Consider the following 14,944-nt stretch of genomic DNA (forward strand, 5'->3'; position numbering starts at 1 on the left):
AAAAAAAAGGTCATCACCTGCTGGCAATAACTCCCACGTCACCAACTATATTTCCTTCCTTATTTATAACTAGATATATAGCTTCCTACACTGCTCCTCAAAAGACTACCGTGACTGCTCTATTAGAGTATCTCAATTTGACTGCTCTATTAGAGTATCTCGAGTGAGAGAGGCTTTTCAAAAGGGGGTTCCATGGAACCCTTGGAACCCCCCCTGGATCCGCCCCTGATTTATAACACCGTTCAACAAAATATTAAATAATGTATGTTTTGTAAATTCTGCACACTGTGCACTGGAAAACTGTTTAGGTGGAAGGGTCTAAAGGAGTGATTCCAGTGCTCGCAATTAAATGGGTGTGTTTTTGTGTTGATGAATTATTTTAAATTAAGAAGCATCACCATCTGGTCTGATAACTGTTAAAAATATTAATGTAGCATTTATGTGTCATGTTGCAGTGGGTGTGACAATCAGTGATTCTCCTCATTGTTTTGTGTACACAATCTGACCATCATCCCTCATGTACTAGCATCATTACTAAGTTACATAATTGATTAATATTAAAGTAACTGTATAGTAATATACTGCAACTAGTTACATACGGTAGTAATCATAGTAATTTGTAATGAGAAATAACTGTCCAAAATTGTAACAAGTTGGAATCATTTTATAGTTGCATACTGTCTGCCTGTTGAGAAAATATAAAAATTTGCATAATCATAAAATAACCACTTAAATCCAGATCTTCCTGTAGAAAAGAAAAAAGACAGATAAAATGAAACTTTAAAGCTGGCCTATGTGGACAGCTTTGGAGTATACAAATACAAAAAGAAGTGATATCTAATCCAAAACAGCCAAGCTGTAAAAAAGGGTGTGGCTCCCAAAATGCCATGGTGAATAAGATGTGAAATCCAAGGTGACAGCCAAGAAATGGCTGTGATGGTAGGTAAATGACAAAAAACTTATACTGATAATTCAGGTGAATTTATTGCTGAGTCCTAGTAAAACTTGGAGGAAGCAGTACAAATTCATCTAAATTGTCATGTTGAAAATTTTGCCATTTACCTACCATCACAGCCATTTCTTGGCTACCAACTAGGATTTTTACCATGGCATTTTGGGGACTACACCCTTTCTTGCAGCTTGGCTGTTTTGGATCAGGTAATCTTATAACTTTAAAGCATCCCCAAGTAACTTGCTTCACTTCATACAGTTTTTATCAATTTTAAGAAGGTATTCAGATAATTTTTCTGGTACTATATTACCACAATAATATTATACCGAACATCTTTAATTTATTTTGGCTCAGTTCTCTATATACTGTATGTACCTACTTAAAGTCTTTTGAAGAGTATCTGCACCAGTGTGTGAGCACCTATACAGTACAAATTCACCTGCATAAAATGCCACAGGCCATGTATGGATGAAATGTATATAGTGTGTCATGAGTGTATAGCACCAGTAGATTGCCCTGTTAAATTACTGTGGCTAGGACAGCATCGATCCCATGTCAAATGTGGCCACTGCATGCTATACACACTGTGTATGGTTAGAATAATAGCATACTCGGTCTAGCAATTAACCACTTTTGTTGTAATAGTTGCTTTGATTATGTAGTTCTGGAGGAGAGACAAGGTGAGTGTATCCTGCACATGTGTGCGTACACATCCATGTACCTACAGTACTTTATATGGGCAACCGCCCAGGGAACTATTGATAATGCATATTATACCTGATACATAATTTATCTGATCACTAGATACTGGAGGTTTTAATATTTTGTTTAATAAACAGTCATTGTGCTTGAGCACAATCGTGTAAGCACATCAAAAGATAAGTCAAAAGTATCTTCAAAAGATGGAAGTTGAGCTACAAGTTGAGTTTGGAAGTTGAGTTTATACAGCTATACAATTACTGATTTTCTTGGAATTAGAGAGCCAATATTGAAACCAGATGTGTTAGTATTGAAATTGAAATTAAATCAATGTATCACAACTCAGCTAACCAACATTAATTATGTACCTCTATCTTAGTAAAGCTCTAGTAGTGCATTATACTGCTATGCACTTCTGTTATTAATTATAAATAAGTTTAATTTTTCTTAATGGTTGATTTCTATATGATTCTGACCTACTATTGCTCTAGGAAATGTAAGTGTCAATGTCACTGATGGAGCTGTTTCTTTGAATGATTTTTCCCTTTACAACCAGATAGCAAATATTAAGGCTATAACTGTAAAGGAAACAAAGTGTTATTATAGCAAGACCTATTGCATGTATTGTGGCATGACTGTGGTGCTGTCTAATCAGCCAATTCCATGTGCATTAAGCATGCTGCATTTAATAAATAACAACAAACAAACAAACAATCAGTGACTACTTTTTCAACTAGACTAATGAGTTTCTGGTGAAACATAATTTTTAATTGATAACGGATAACATTTAATGACAAACATAATTATAGCTACCCAAATATATACGGGTTAACCATGACCTCTCAGAGGGAGATGACATGAAAGTAAACAGCCCCATATATGTAACTTAGGGAGGATGTTTGAATGACCAAAATCTGTTACGTAGTAGCTACATTACCTGTAGCTCATGCTTTTGGTCAAGATTTGCAGGTGTACATGTATATAGCCATTAGCCTATGGTGAGAAACATGTAGGCATGTCATTGAGCATATGACTAATATTCGTACTGTATGTAACTATTAAATTGTAATCTGACACTCTAAGTTAGTAATTAAGTGAAAGTCTCATTGCCAGATTAATAATGTTAAATAATAGTCTAGAGTTACATATTTAATATGCACATGAGCATGCTATGTCAAGTTGAAATGTAATATTGCCATAGCAATACCACCTCATCTGATTATCAGAGTACGTTAGCTTGGTTCATACAATGTAACCATCTGAAATTTAGTGTACCAATGTAACACCATTTGTTACTCCTAACATCTTATTAACTTTTGGTACAAATGGAGTGTCAGATAATAGAAGGCTTCAAAGTACATACAGTATTTTCATGCAAGTATTAAATTGCTGATACCTTGGTGATTGTCACTAGAACAATGGATACACATACACACGTACATGTCTTGACCAAAGTATGTACCACAGGTAATGCACCTCCATACTTTGGTCAATAACATATCCTCTCTATATCACGTATATGGGATAGTTGTTTACTTTCATGTCATCTCCCTCTGAGAGGTCATAGTGACCTATGTACTTTTATACTGAACATTTTAGCTATGTTAATGATATCTGTTTCCATTACTATGATGCTTTGGTTAAATAACAACAAAACCATTGGTTTTCAGATTAAAGATTTTGCTACGTATTACATGGAAGCATATTTAATGTGTAACACATAGCCTTAGAACTCAATATTACAGTATAATGTTGACATGGAACAGCTACTGCAATGTAGACTGAAGCCACCTCAATAAAATTATCAACATGACAAAGCTTAGAAATTAATTGTAATTTTTTAGAGAAATGGATTTACAAACATCACACAGGTATAGCCATTTCATTTACAGGATTCAATGCTTTCCCTTGTGTTCTGTCTCATAATGTAATAAGTGAACATTCAAGCTAAGGTTTACTTTATTTAGATTGTACTGTAAGAAACAAGACTGAATGAGTCAAAAGGCCATAGTCAAGGGAAGAACACATTCAGTATAATAATTGGTAAACCTGACTGACCATCAAACTATTTTGTTGCTATCAGATATTAATGAAATTTGTAATATAGCTATAATGCTACAAGTATGATTCTTTATAGTTAAATATTTGACTTGTCTCATATGCCATATACTGTACTGCAGGGCATGCAGTGCATGTGTTACCTTTCTCCTTCTTTGTGTTCCACTTCTTATTAGTTACTGTAAGGTGTTGTCAACAGCAGGTGGTGATTTACGAGGGAGTACATCTATTACATATGTAAGTGAAGTTTGCTTTCATGTACAATGAAATTGGACTTACTATGGATGTTCATGTGTACTACTGTTCTCCATAATAAAAAAGGTTTCCACACACATCCAGTTTTATATAAGTTTGAAGCAAGGAATCTTAAGACAGCAGTATGCTATGAGTTTCAAAGTTTGATCTGTTATATCTATGGACTAAAAAAAGTCTTATACTTGTCACTTTGTACATATGATGGTATACAGTTAGAGTTGAGAGTGATCTGTGTATCACTGCATTATTATTAATTGTACGTATGTTACGGTATGTATATGACTAGTGCAAAGCTATAATATTGATAGGCACTGAATTATAATTACACATGTACTTTATGTTAGTTTATTATGTGGCCTCACATTCTTATCTATTTCAACAAAATATTAATGATTTGTCCATTCTGTACACTGTGCATTGGGAAACTGTTTAGGTGGAAGGGTCTAAAGGAGTGATTCCAGTGTTCGTAATTAAATGGGTGTGTTTTTGCGTTGATGAATTATTTTAAATTAAGAAGCATCACAATCTGGTCTGATAACTGTTAAAAATATTAATGTAGCATTTATGTGTCATGTTGCAGTGGGTGTGACAATCAGTGATTCTCCTCATTGTTTTGTGTACACAATCTGACCATCATCCCTCATGTACTAGCACCATTATACCTCTCTTGGTTGAACTAAACGATACCTGTTCTGTAGATGTGATTACCTCTAGAGATCCTTATCTTGCAAAAGGATGTGGAAGCTGTGGATCTGAAGAACTATAATAAGTGTATGAGGCATGCTGCAAACAAATACATGGCTAGTGTAACTGCATACCCAGGAATTTTAAAAACTCTTGGTATCAACAAAACAATCCAGGGGAGTGTAATCTATTGAAACTGAAATTGTTACTGGTTAACCATAACCTTACCACACAACATAACATAACTGCTTTCCATTTGGTCTTGTGTTGGCCACACAAAACATAGCAGCTGAAGACACATACAGAATGATACACTACATACAGGTGTAATGAATAAACATGTTTCTCCTGTCTCATGTTGTAACTAATACTGCACTATAGTCATGTCTACTTTTACAGTGCTTCAAAACACACAGAGATTTATGGCTGGTGATGCTCAATTGCAGTACATACACATCATATAAATGGTGCAAATTGAAAATGCATAATAGCATCACTGACTGTATAGCTAAGTTATGCCAATGTTGGTATGTGTTAACTATGCTTCCAAAAGTTAGTAACTAACACTTCATGTAGTCTAGAACACAATACTCAAATTTTATTGGTTACTTACACATATCTAAATCCTGTAGACCCCTTGTTATTGTCTCAACATATCTTAGTACCTGTTGCAATACAAGACATGGTAATTATGTACCTGCAACATTTCTCATGTCACAAGCAGCTGAGAAGGTAAAACAACATGCTGTGGTCTAAATAAATTAGACTTTGAAACACAGGGTTCTACAGAATTTATAAACCCTCAGGCCCTGTAGTAGCACCTTCGTTTCACTCAGGCATCACAACAGAAGACCTTCAGAGGTAACTTTGATGTACATTATTTTGAAACATGTCTTACCTAAAGTATATTACATACAAATTTCAGTGAGATTATTATTCTTTGATAAATCATCCTCCACATGTGTATCGTCCTGTAACAATGAAAATGAAGTGAGTCAAATGACCATTGTATAGTCAGATATCTTATACAGCTTTTCAGTAGTTTCATCGTATGCAAAACAAATGATGCGTTGTAGGGATTATAATGATCAGAGTTTTCTATTGACCAGAAACTAGCTGTAGTCTTATATCATGTTCTCCATAGCACTGCTTGGGTATGATCAAGTCCAAGCGTATCTCCAAAGCAAGCTATACAACGTAAAATAAGCTATGTGACTGGATTCGACCTGGTTTCCATGCACACTAAGTCAAACTCACATTTTTACCACAAATGGATTGCTGGCCTAATACACTACCATATTCCACATGGTGCAAATTTTTGTTTGCACAGCTTTAGGCACTGTGAAGTTACTGCACAATGATTATTAAAATTGCCATATCTACTAATGAAACTTTTGCATTGAAGCCAAGTTTTGTCAAATTCAGTCACTACTGATTGACTTACCAGCCAATTAACTGTTGCCTCCAGACACAATGTAACTCATAATAATGCTACAAGTTTGGTTTCTCACAGTTAGTGAGTTTTTATGAAAACAGACTTACTCATGATTTTGCACTGGCAAATGTACTATTCTCCATGCATAATACTGCACAATGAGCACAAAGCAAAATAACATTCTTTTGCTTGCAGTATAAGACTAAGTGTTTGGTGTGTGCAATTTGTATAACAATGTATATTCATGTGAATTAAGTTACAAAAATTTTAAGGCACAAGTGCAAGTAGGGATCATGGTACTAGTTAACCAATGAAACTTGATGTGCAAATTTAACTCCTACCCAACCCATACTGCTTTACTCCTATAGTTCTGGACTAAAGTACTATAGTCTTGCAATTGTCACATACAATTATAATGTATAGCGGTATACAGTTAGAGTTGAGAGAGGAATATAATATATCCCTCTCAATTCTAACTATATACCACTACACATACATGACCAGTCTATTATATTAAATTGGTACTGGAGGGTAACTATACATATTCCTAGATAGCTATGTGTCAATTTCCTTGTACAGAATGGCAACAAAAAGAAACATACTGGGAGAAGCATCATAATGATTACGTATTGTTGTTGTGATGATATAGAGATGTACAGGTCAATGGACAGGTGCGTAGCCAGACTTTTGGTGATGCCAGGGCCCAGCTACTAGCCAATGGCATATCTAAACTCTCTGGTGTGGTAAGGCACAAGAGCAAAAAAAGGTAACTTCCTGCTCACAACGGCAGTCCTCCACCAAATTGCTGATAAATAACTGCATAGTTTGCTACACTGCCTCTCTGAATAGTGTGACTGCTTGACTGTTCTATTAGAGTACCTCAATCTTGATATTTAAATTATTGATGCTCCTGCTAGCCCGGGTTCTGGCTACGCTTTTGTCAATGGATGCTACCATGGAAACTGTTATGCATACACACATGTGACTGTTCACTGGGAGATCACATATTGAAAACCACCAGCACACAAATGTACCAGTATGTGACTAATGTTATCATAACTTCTATTCACTGCTACTAGGTAATGGTGAATTAATTACATTTTTTGTCAGACATGCATGTACTTGCCTAGTGTAAAGCCAGTTATGGTTTGCCTGTTATATGTGAGGAAATTTAAGCATATGCTAAGTTTTAAATATAGGTGGAAGGGAGTGACTGCAGTGCCCACAATAACAATGGATGTGCTTTGTAGCTGGTGATTATGAAGTAATTAAGCACCACAACTTACATCCATGTACTGTATAAATGTACCGGTATGCCTTTTAACATTTAAGCTTCATAAATGTACTGGTGTAATATATAGCTAATACACAAATAATATTGGTGGTTGCATGTCTTGTTATATATTAATTGGTGGTCATCAGTGATACTCTTTATTGATTTGTAGGTACAATCTGACCATCATTGGATCTCTCATGTTCCTTCTTGATTGAACAGGACAATATTTTATGCACATGCTGTTGTCTAGGTAGCCTATGCAGCTTTAAGTTTTATATACAAAAAGAAGTAAAAAACCACTGAACTGTGAAAAACAAAGGGCAAAATACTTTTATTAAAGTTATAAAATCAAAGGTGGAAGCCAAGAGATGCTGCAATGATGTTACCATTAATGGCTACAGTGATTAACATCATCACAACAATTTCTTAGCTTCCACTTTCAATTTTACAACTTCTTACCGTTTTAAAGGCAGCCACCTTTTTTTTACAACTTGGATGTTTTTATATGGGATTGTCTCTTGAAATCTTTATCTTGGAAGCTGTGTTGATGTATTAGCAGAATGAAGAACACTAAGGTCTACATTGTTCACAGAAGCAGCAGATGAATCCATAGCTACAGCAACTACAAAACCAAGTCAGGACCAGAGACCATGGTCTGGTCAGTCCACTTTTCAGCTACTTGAATTTTGTAAAAAGATCAAGGTGCTCTAATAAAGCAGTCAGTATATCGTAGCCACTGTATGTGTTCTAATTACACTGCTTGGTCTTATAAGCTATTGCATCTTTGTTAACTGTCTTGTATATAGCTTTTTTTAAAAGTTCCAGTGAGTTGTCTGCATTGATCATCCATGCATGTCATGCCTTAGCAATTACAATCAAAATAACTGCCGTGTCAAGTTTAGATTTGCTTGTACAAATATCATGGATAAAAAATAAATTGCTAATAGCAAGTATAGACATTGAATTGAATTACATGTAAGTGGTACCATAGCACAAAATTATCCTTGATTATAACAACAGTAAGCACTTTTAGAAATTCATCTATTTAATTAATTGTAATGTTATAATGTTTTAGTGTTACGGTACCATACACTCAATACTGAGTTCTGTACATTACAAAAGTAATAAATAAACAAGAAAGAGAGTTTGCACTTTACACACGTCAGTTAATGCAAGGTAAAGTATATAGATGCCTGTGACTAAACAATAAGCTAAAGCCTGTAAATGCAGGAGACAACAATGGCATTAAATTTTATTTTGGGATGTGTGTATTTTGAATTTTTCCGCCTATTTTTGTTTCCAGCAATTCTTTATTTCTTACCTACTTTGCCTAATAGTTTCCTCAAAATTTACTTTGCTGAACATTAATAATTAATACTGATTGCAGTGTCTCAAGCTCACAAGCATGCTTGACTGTTCTATTAGAATATTTCATAAATATAGTAACTGAGTATCTTGATCCTTATTGCTTTTCCTATAAGTGTTAATATGTGACTGGGTCTGCGAAAAGGGTTCTTATAGTCATTTCAATTGCATGTACTTGGCAATCCATAACTTCACTTGTGTGTATGAATACCAGTACCAGCTTGAAATGTGATCACCTTACACTCCTAGCATAGCACTATTCCATGATGTAATTTTAAGACAATAATTATGTTGAAAACATGATGAATTATGACTCATGAAACTTGGAAATTTGGAAAGCTGTAAGATTCCTTTTTGCAGATACGATCCAGTCACATATTGTGTTTGACTGTTCTATTAGAGTATCTCAGCTCTAATTGCCATTATTGCTGATCTAATACTGTGTGATTGTTCTATCTCATGTATAATAATGTGCCAAGCTGTTGTTCCTCAGTGTCCATTATGCCAAAAATCCACCTAATTTTTCAGCATTTTGCTCATTGATTTTATCATTGTAGCTATTTTTCAAAATAATTTTTATTGGCAAACATGGTGCATCCCTCATTGAATGCCATACATAATAGTGACTTGATCCACAGACAACTTGCAGTCTAGGGAAGTGCTGTGCCACAAAGCCTGAGATTGAGCATTCATTCTGCATTTGTATTTTTAACAGCATTATGCATGTCTCATAAGCAAAGAAGTTACTGCTATAGAGACTGAAAAAGATTACTGAAATGTGTGTAGTACTAGCAGCATTTCTTGAGGTGGTTCCAGCACTTAAATCTAAATTATACCCATATTGAAACTGATGCTTTGTGTGTAGCTGTAAAGAAAGTGAGGTAGATACAAATTGCACAGTATGTGAAGGACAGCCAACGTGCATATCTAGTGGGCCTGGGGCATGCCCATCACACGAAATTTTCAAAAACCAGCCTTCTGAAATAACTGAATTTGGTCAATTTTGATAACTTTTAAATTAATGCATCTATTAAACATTTTATTGGAATAGCTCTATTATTAGGGTAACTGACTGCTCTATTAGAGAATCTTGATGTTACAAATTGGACACAAAATTTATAGTGAATCCATAACACAAGCATAGTACTCATTCAAAGTATGTATTTCTACCCATAAACTGTTACTAATGACATTTCTGACTCATGATGTTCATATTTCTAGCTCATAATACTCACAGTTGTACTGGCAAAAACTACTCAAAATTATGGAGAATAATACGGACACTGTTAAAACAATAATTAAATAAAAGCAGATGATTGATAAATGTCTGTATTTCACAGAGTTTTTTTTCCCCCACACCCTGTATTTACAGGATTAACCTTCTGACAAGCATAGCATCCCTTTGGTGATGAGAAGTCTAACATTAAGTGCAGGCTGAATGTAGAGAAGAAGATCCCAGCTTCTGTACAGAATTGGCCTATGCCTAGATTGCATATAAAGTCACCAATGGGTCTGAGATTTTTCAGCATACAGAGGCATGATTGTGACTCCCTGCATGCATTAGCAAGTTTAGCCTTCTCAGTTTATAGCAATGTCATCTCAAGATAATCAACATGACATTTGTTTATAGCAGTTGTTATAAAATTTGAGAAGAAATCTCCTAGGCTCTAGTACTCAGAAATATAATGCTTTGTAGTTTACACTTCTATAGTTACACCATGTGTAGTGCTGGCCATTATTTAATTTGCTACACTTCCTGTCATAACTATTGTTTTGCTTGTTTACTTTGTAATTTATGGAGGCAAATCCTAACCACTAACCACATTGAAACTGTTGTTACTGAAATTGAAATGACCTGTTACAAAAACTAAGACATTGCAGCACAAGTTTAATGAATTCCTTTAATCTTAACCAGGCCACACACTTAACCAGGCCACACAGAAAAATTGCAGCTGAAGTAACACTGCAAAGTGAATAGATCAGTTTCTTCTCCTGTTTCCCACTATTGACTAGAGACTAGTACTATGGTCACTTCTACTGTACTTACATTAGTAGAGTATGCACCTCAGGAAAAGAACACTGAACAATGTTGTACATATAAGGTTGAAATGTTACAAAACATAAAGGATCAGCTCAACCAAAATTTGTGGGAGATAGCATGATAGCTAGAGCATATATGTGTCTGTATTTAACTTACAACATTGATATTATTCAGTTGTGTTCATAAACAACACCATTGCCTAAGTACAAAGTGACACATAATTGTGGTTAATTCTGGGTTCCAATAAACACTTTCAATTTTGATATGTGGCTTTTAATATAAACTTTAGGCTTTTAATTACATATGCAGCTACAGTTTAGAATTTTAGGCTAAACCACACTCTCAGTTATACATGTAGCTATATATATACAGCAAATTTGTATGCAGTTGTACCAGCCCTGGATATAATAATTTATTACTTTAACTAAAATTATAGTCACAGTGTAGAATCAAGCTTATACTATATCCTATTATGGCATGAGAGAATGTAATCTCTAGGTATTTGTAACAACATAATTATAGCCTATAATCTATCCTAACTCTCATTTTCTACATGGAGGCACCCCATAACAGCATGCAGGCTTGACTGTTGAATGTTATTATTAGGCCCGGGGCACATACAACCAAGTACAATTGCCAATGGGACAACCTATAATGGGGCATGTACTGGCCAACACAGTGTGTGCAAGTAGAAAAGATGCAATTATATACACAGTAATACAATTCTGACTTTTGGAATCTGGACCCCATTTGCTTTGCGATCCTTAAACATCATTGCTGACCGAACTACCCCCCCTAGTGGTGTTCCTCCCAAGTTAGCACGTAAGAATCTCTTCCAACAACTGTCTGTTGCCTTATGGACTTACAATGCAAGTTAGATATCGGGCTCTACAGGGGTCTGGTGATGACAATCCCCTTTACCCTTAGTTAGTAGTAGTAGTAGTTGTGGTAGTACTGTAACTGTAGTAGTAGAGTTAATTTTGTATTTAGTTACCATTTTACTTGTAATTTGTGTTACTTTGAAAAAAAATTGTTGCATTCTGACTGGTACATAAACATAAGTGTTGTATTAGTATGCAATTACAATCAGTATGAATTCTGATTATCTGACCATGGAGATGTGAGAATGTGAGATCACACTTTAAATTGTGAGAATTGTGGTATTGAATCTGGCGCCTACAAGCAGTGAAGCTTAAACATCCAACGAACACTTAACTATTTATGCATTTGTACACGATTTGTGTCACATGATACATTTAAATGAGAGTGCTGGATTAAGACATGGCTGGAGTTGCCAAGAGCAGACCACAGTAAATAAAAGCAGCCACATGTCACCTCAACTGATATCTGAGTTATGTAGTGAGTATATGAGCTGGGTCATTTGTACTAAAATTTTCATGATACCTGTATGTATGCTGCAAGATGAAATAAAATTTTGAAGAGCAAATGTGACTGAAATGCAATACCAGAATTTCATGGATATGTCAGTAGGGACCCGCCAATTATGCTGGCATAATAATGAGCATAATAGGTGCTTAAAAGCATTGAGCATAATGTTAGCATAATAGGCAGAACACTTGTGCATTACCATAAATTCTTGCTTACCAAATACATATCACAGAAAAAGATCGATATACTCTAATAGAACAGTCAGAGAATAAACAGACATCTGACTGTTCTATTAGAGTATATCGATCTTTTCTGTGACATGCATTTTGACAAGCAAGGATTCAGAGTCTGTGCTTCAGAAACTTACTGTTTTCCCATAAAGTGCAAATTTACTAGAAAAACATGGAAACTGAGGTATAAATATTGAGCATAATAGGTAAATATTGAGCATTAGTTTAAGCATAATAGGCAAAATTTTGAGCAGTGCAACATAGCATAATAGGTAAAATAATGAGCATAATCGGCGGGTCCCTATATGTCAGTGTTCACAAGCATGTGGAGCATTTTTGATGGTAGCAGACTGTAGTAATAGCAGTAAATAGCAAGCACAACCATGCACACAGCAATTATCAGCCTAAGGACACATTTTGTGTACATTGTGTTTGTTCTCTCCATCAAAGGGTTCAATACAATGGGGTGAAATTATGGCTTTGGGTGGAGGACTATGCATCATCACATACTCTTACCTACTGGAAACTGCGCCTTCTCCACACAATAGCTTGGTTTTCACCCATCCCATACACGAGTGAACAAGTTGGCCAAGTCATGCTAGACGAAAGAAACAAGACCATCAAAAGTGCTTTAACAAATGCAAACTAACCTCCAGCGATTAGTAGCAACTTCCAATCATGTTGTTTATAAAGCGGGCATAGCAATCAATAGGGATTATTTGTCTTCCAATCAAAATAGTCACTGTCACCCACTTCTTTCGTGATGGGCATATATATTATATAGGACGACACATATGTTTCTTCACCAGCACGAACAGACCTAAGTATTATATGATTGCGTCTTTGTACAACATGGATTATATTCCCCGGTTAGGGCACAGCTCTATGCCTTGTAGTTTCTCAAACATATTATCTTTAGTACTTGGTTATATAATTAGAGCTTTACAGTGACTATCACTGAACGTTTTACAGCAACATGTGCATCAGCCTTAGGATTCCCTAACCTAACATACAAATAGGAACTACAGACTTAAACATTACTTAACCTAGGGTAGCTAACAATAAGGCGAAACAGAAAATGGACAAAGAAAGAAAAAATCCCCCCTATCCCAGGATGTTGTGATTGCCAATGTTCAAAGCCATTGAAAGTTACCCCTACTTGCAATTCATAGTCTCATCTACTGACCCTCAAAGATAAAAACACTACCAATGATCTCAAAACCAAGATAGATACCAGGGGTGGATTTAGGGGGGTTTCTGAGGTTTCCAGAAACTGGTAAATTTGATTTTGCATTGATCTTTACAAGTGTATCAAAGTTTCAACTAATAGAGCAGTCAGCTACCCTAATAGAATAGTCACATTTTATTTTTTTTAAGTTTACCTATCTAAAAATCTTATGTCAGAATGTTTAAGACCTTCCTCGGGCATACCCCCAGACCCCAGCCGGATGGCATTCATGTCTCTGTTGTATGCTTCAAACTTTACATATGTAACTCCACCTCTTAACTCTTTAGTCTGTTCCTGACACTATGATAACTGAAGCAGCCTATATCCAACCGTATGTGTATATAAAATATGAGCTTAAAGACTTTTTTGGTTAAAATTGTCACCAGATTCAACCTCAAAATGCATAATCAAAAAAGGAGCATGCCCCCTGGATTCCAGTGTGCATGCAACAGAAATTGTGGAAACCTGTCACCAAAATTTCTGGAACTGCCCTTGGATACGGTGTAGTTAACTTGGATACAGTGTAGTTACACAATTTGGTTGTCTTGATTAATAGATCACAACACACATCAATTTTATTGTATTGCCTTCATATTGTACACATGAGTAGCTAGCTAAATCTAGCGTGCTTTGTTGGACTATAGCTAGGTAAACCAGTTCTTTACAAATGCTGGACTTTTAACCAGCATTTGTAAAGCATTTAACTACAGCTGCATCAAGCATAACATCACCACAATGTAACATACCTAGTTTTAGCCCTGAATGGAACTCTAATATTGCCACGACTGTCGGCACGAACGGACGCATCACACTATTTCGGCTTCAGTGTAGCTAGCTACGTAGGAAATTCATGTCATCCAAAGTTGGATGCACCTGTCAGAACTGAGACGTCATAATTAAATCCTCCCAGTTGTCCAAAACAATTATTAGACAAGAAGACTAAAGTATGTATCTCCCCCAACATTGACCATTCATCAAATAAATTAGAAGCTCACCGGCTCAGTACGGTACTGCTCAAACGCAACATCATCTCGCGAGAGTGCAAGTTATAAGCTTTTTGAAAAACTTGTTAGGTATGGCACTCTAATGGCCAAAAGAACAGGTTAAATTTTGCTAGCGAAATGCTATGGGTGCCACGCCCATTACTTAACAAGTTTTTTGGCACTCTAGCGATCGAGACAACATAAGTGTTAGAGCCGGCTGTACCGCATACTTATAGTGCTGCTACATAAATACTGCAATAGCTTTTAGAAAGATGCCGTGAATGGCTGCCACACTCAATCTCAAACTACATCTATAAACTAGCCTATTAAATTATTGTTATAAAACTTC

At 35.6% G+C, this 14,944-nt stretch overlaps 1 long non-coding RNA gene across 2 annotated transcripts; it reads right to left on the reverse strand.

Annotated features, from left to right (window-relative positions):
* Nucleotides 1-574: 574 nt before the first annotated feature.
* On the reverse strand, nt 575-14,926 carry LOC136253496 (uncharacterized). Of its 2 annotated transcripts, XR_010700157.1 has the most exons (8): nt 14,608-14,926; nt 14,359-14,494; nt 13,035-13,204; nt 12,901-12,982; nt 5,547-5,619; nt 3,989-5,313; nt 3,853-3,935; nt 575-745 (listed from the first exon to the last, which is right to left on the reverse strand). It is a non-coding gene; the product is annotated as an uncharacterized lncRNA (long non-coding RNA). The 2 variants fall into 2 exon arrangements; XR_010700156.1 differs by having other exon boundaries at nt 14,359-14,926.
* Nucleotides 14,927-14,944: the final 18 nt, after the last annotated feature.

This window comes from Dysidea avara, chromosome 1 (genome assembly GCF_963678975.1).
Source record: "Dysidea avara chromosome 1, odDysAvar1.4, whole genome shotgun sequence".
NCBI lineage: Eukaryota > Metazoa > Porifera > Demospongiae > Dictyoceratida > Dysideidae > Dysidea > Dysidea avara.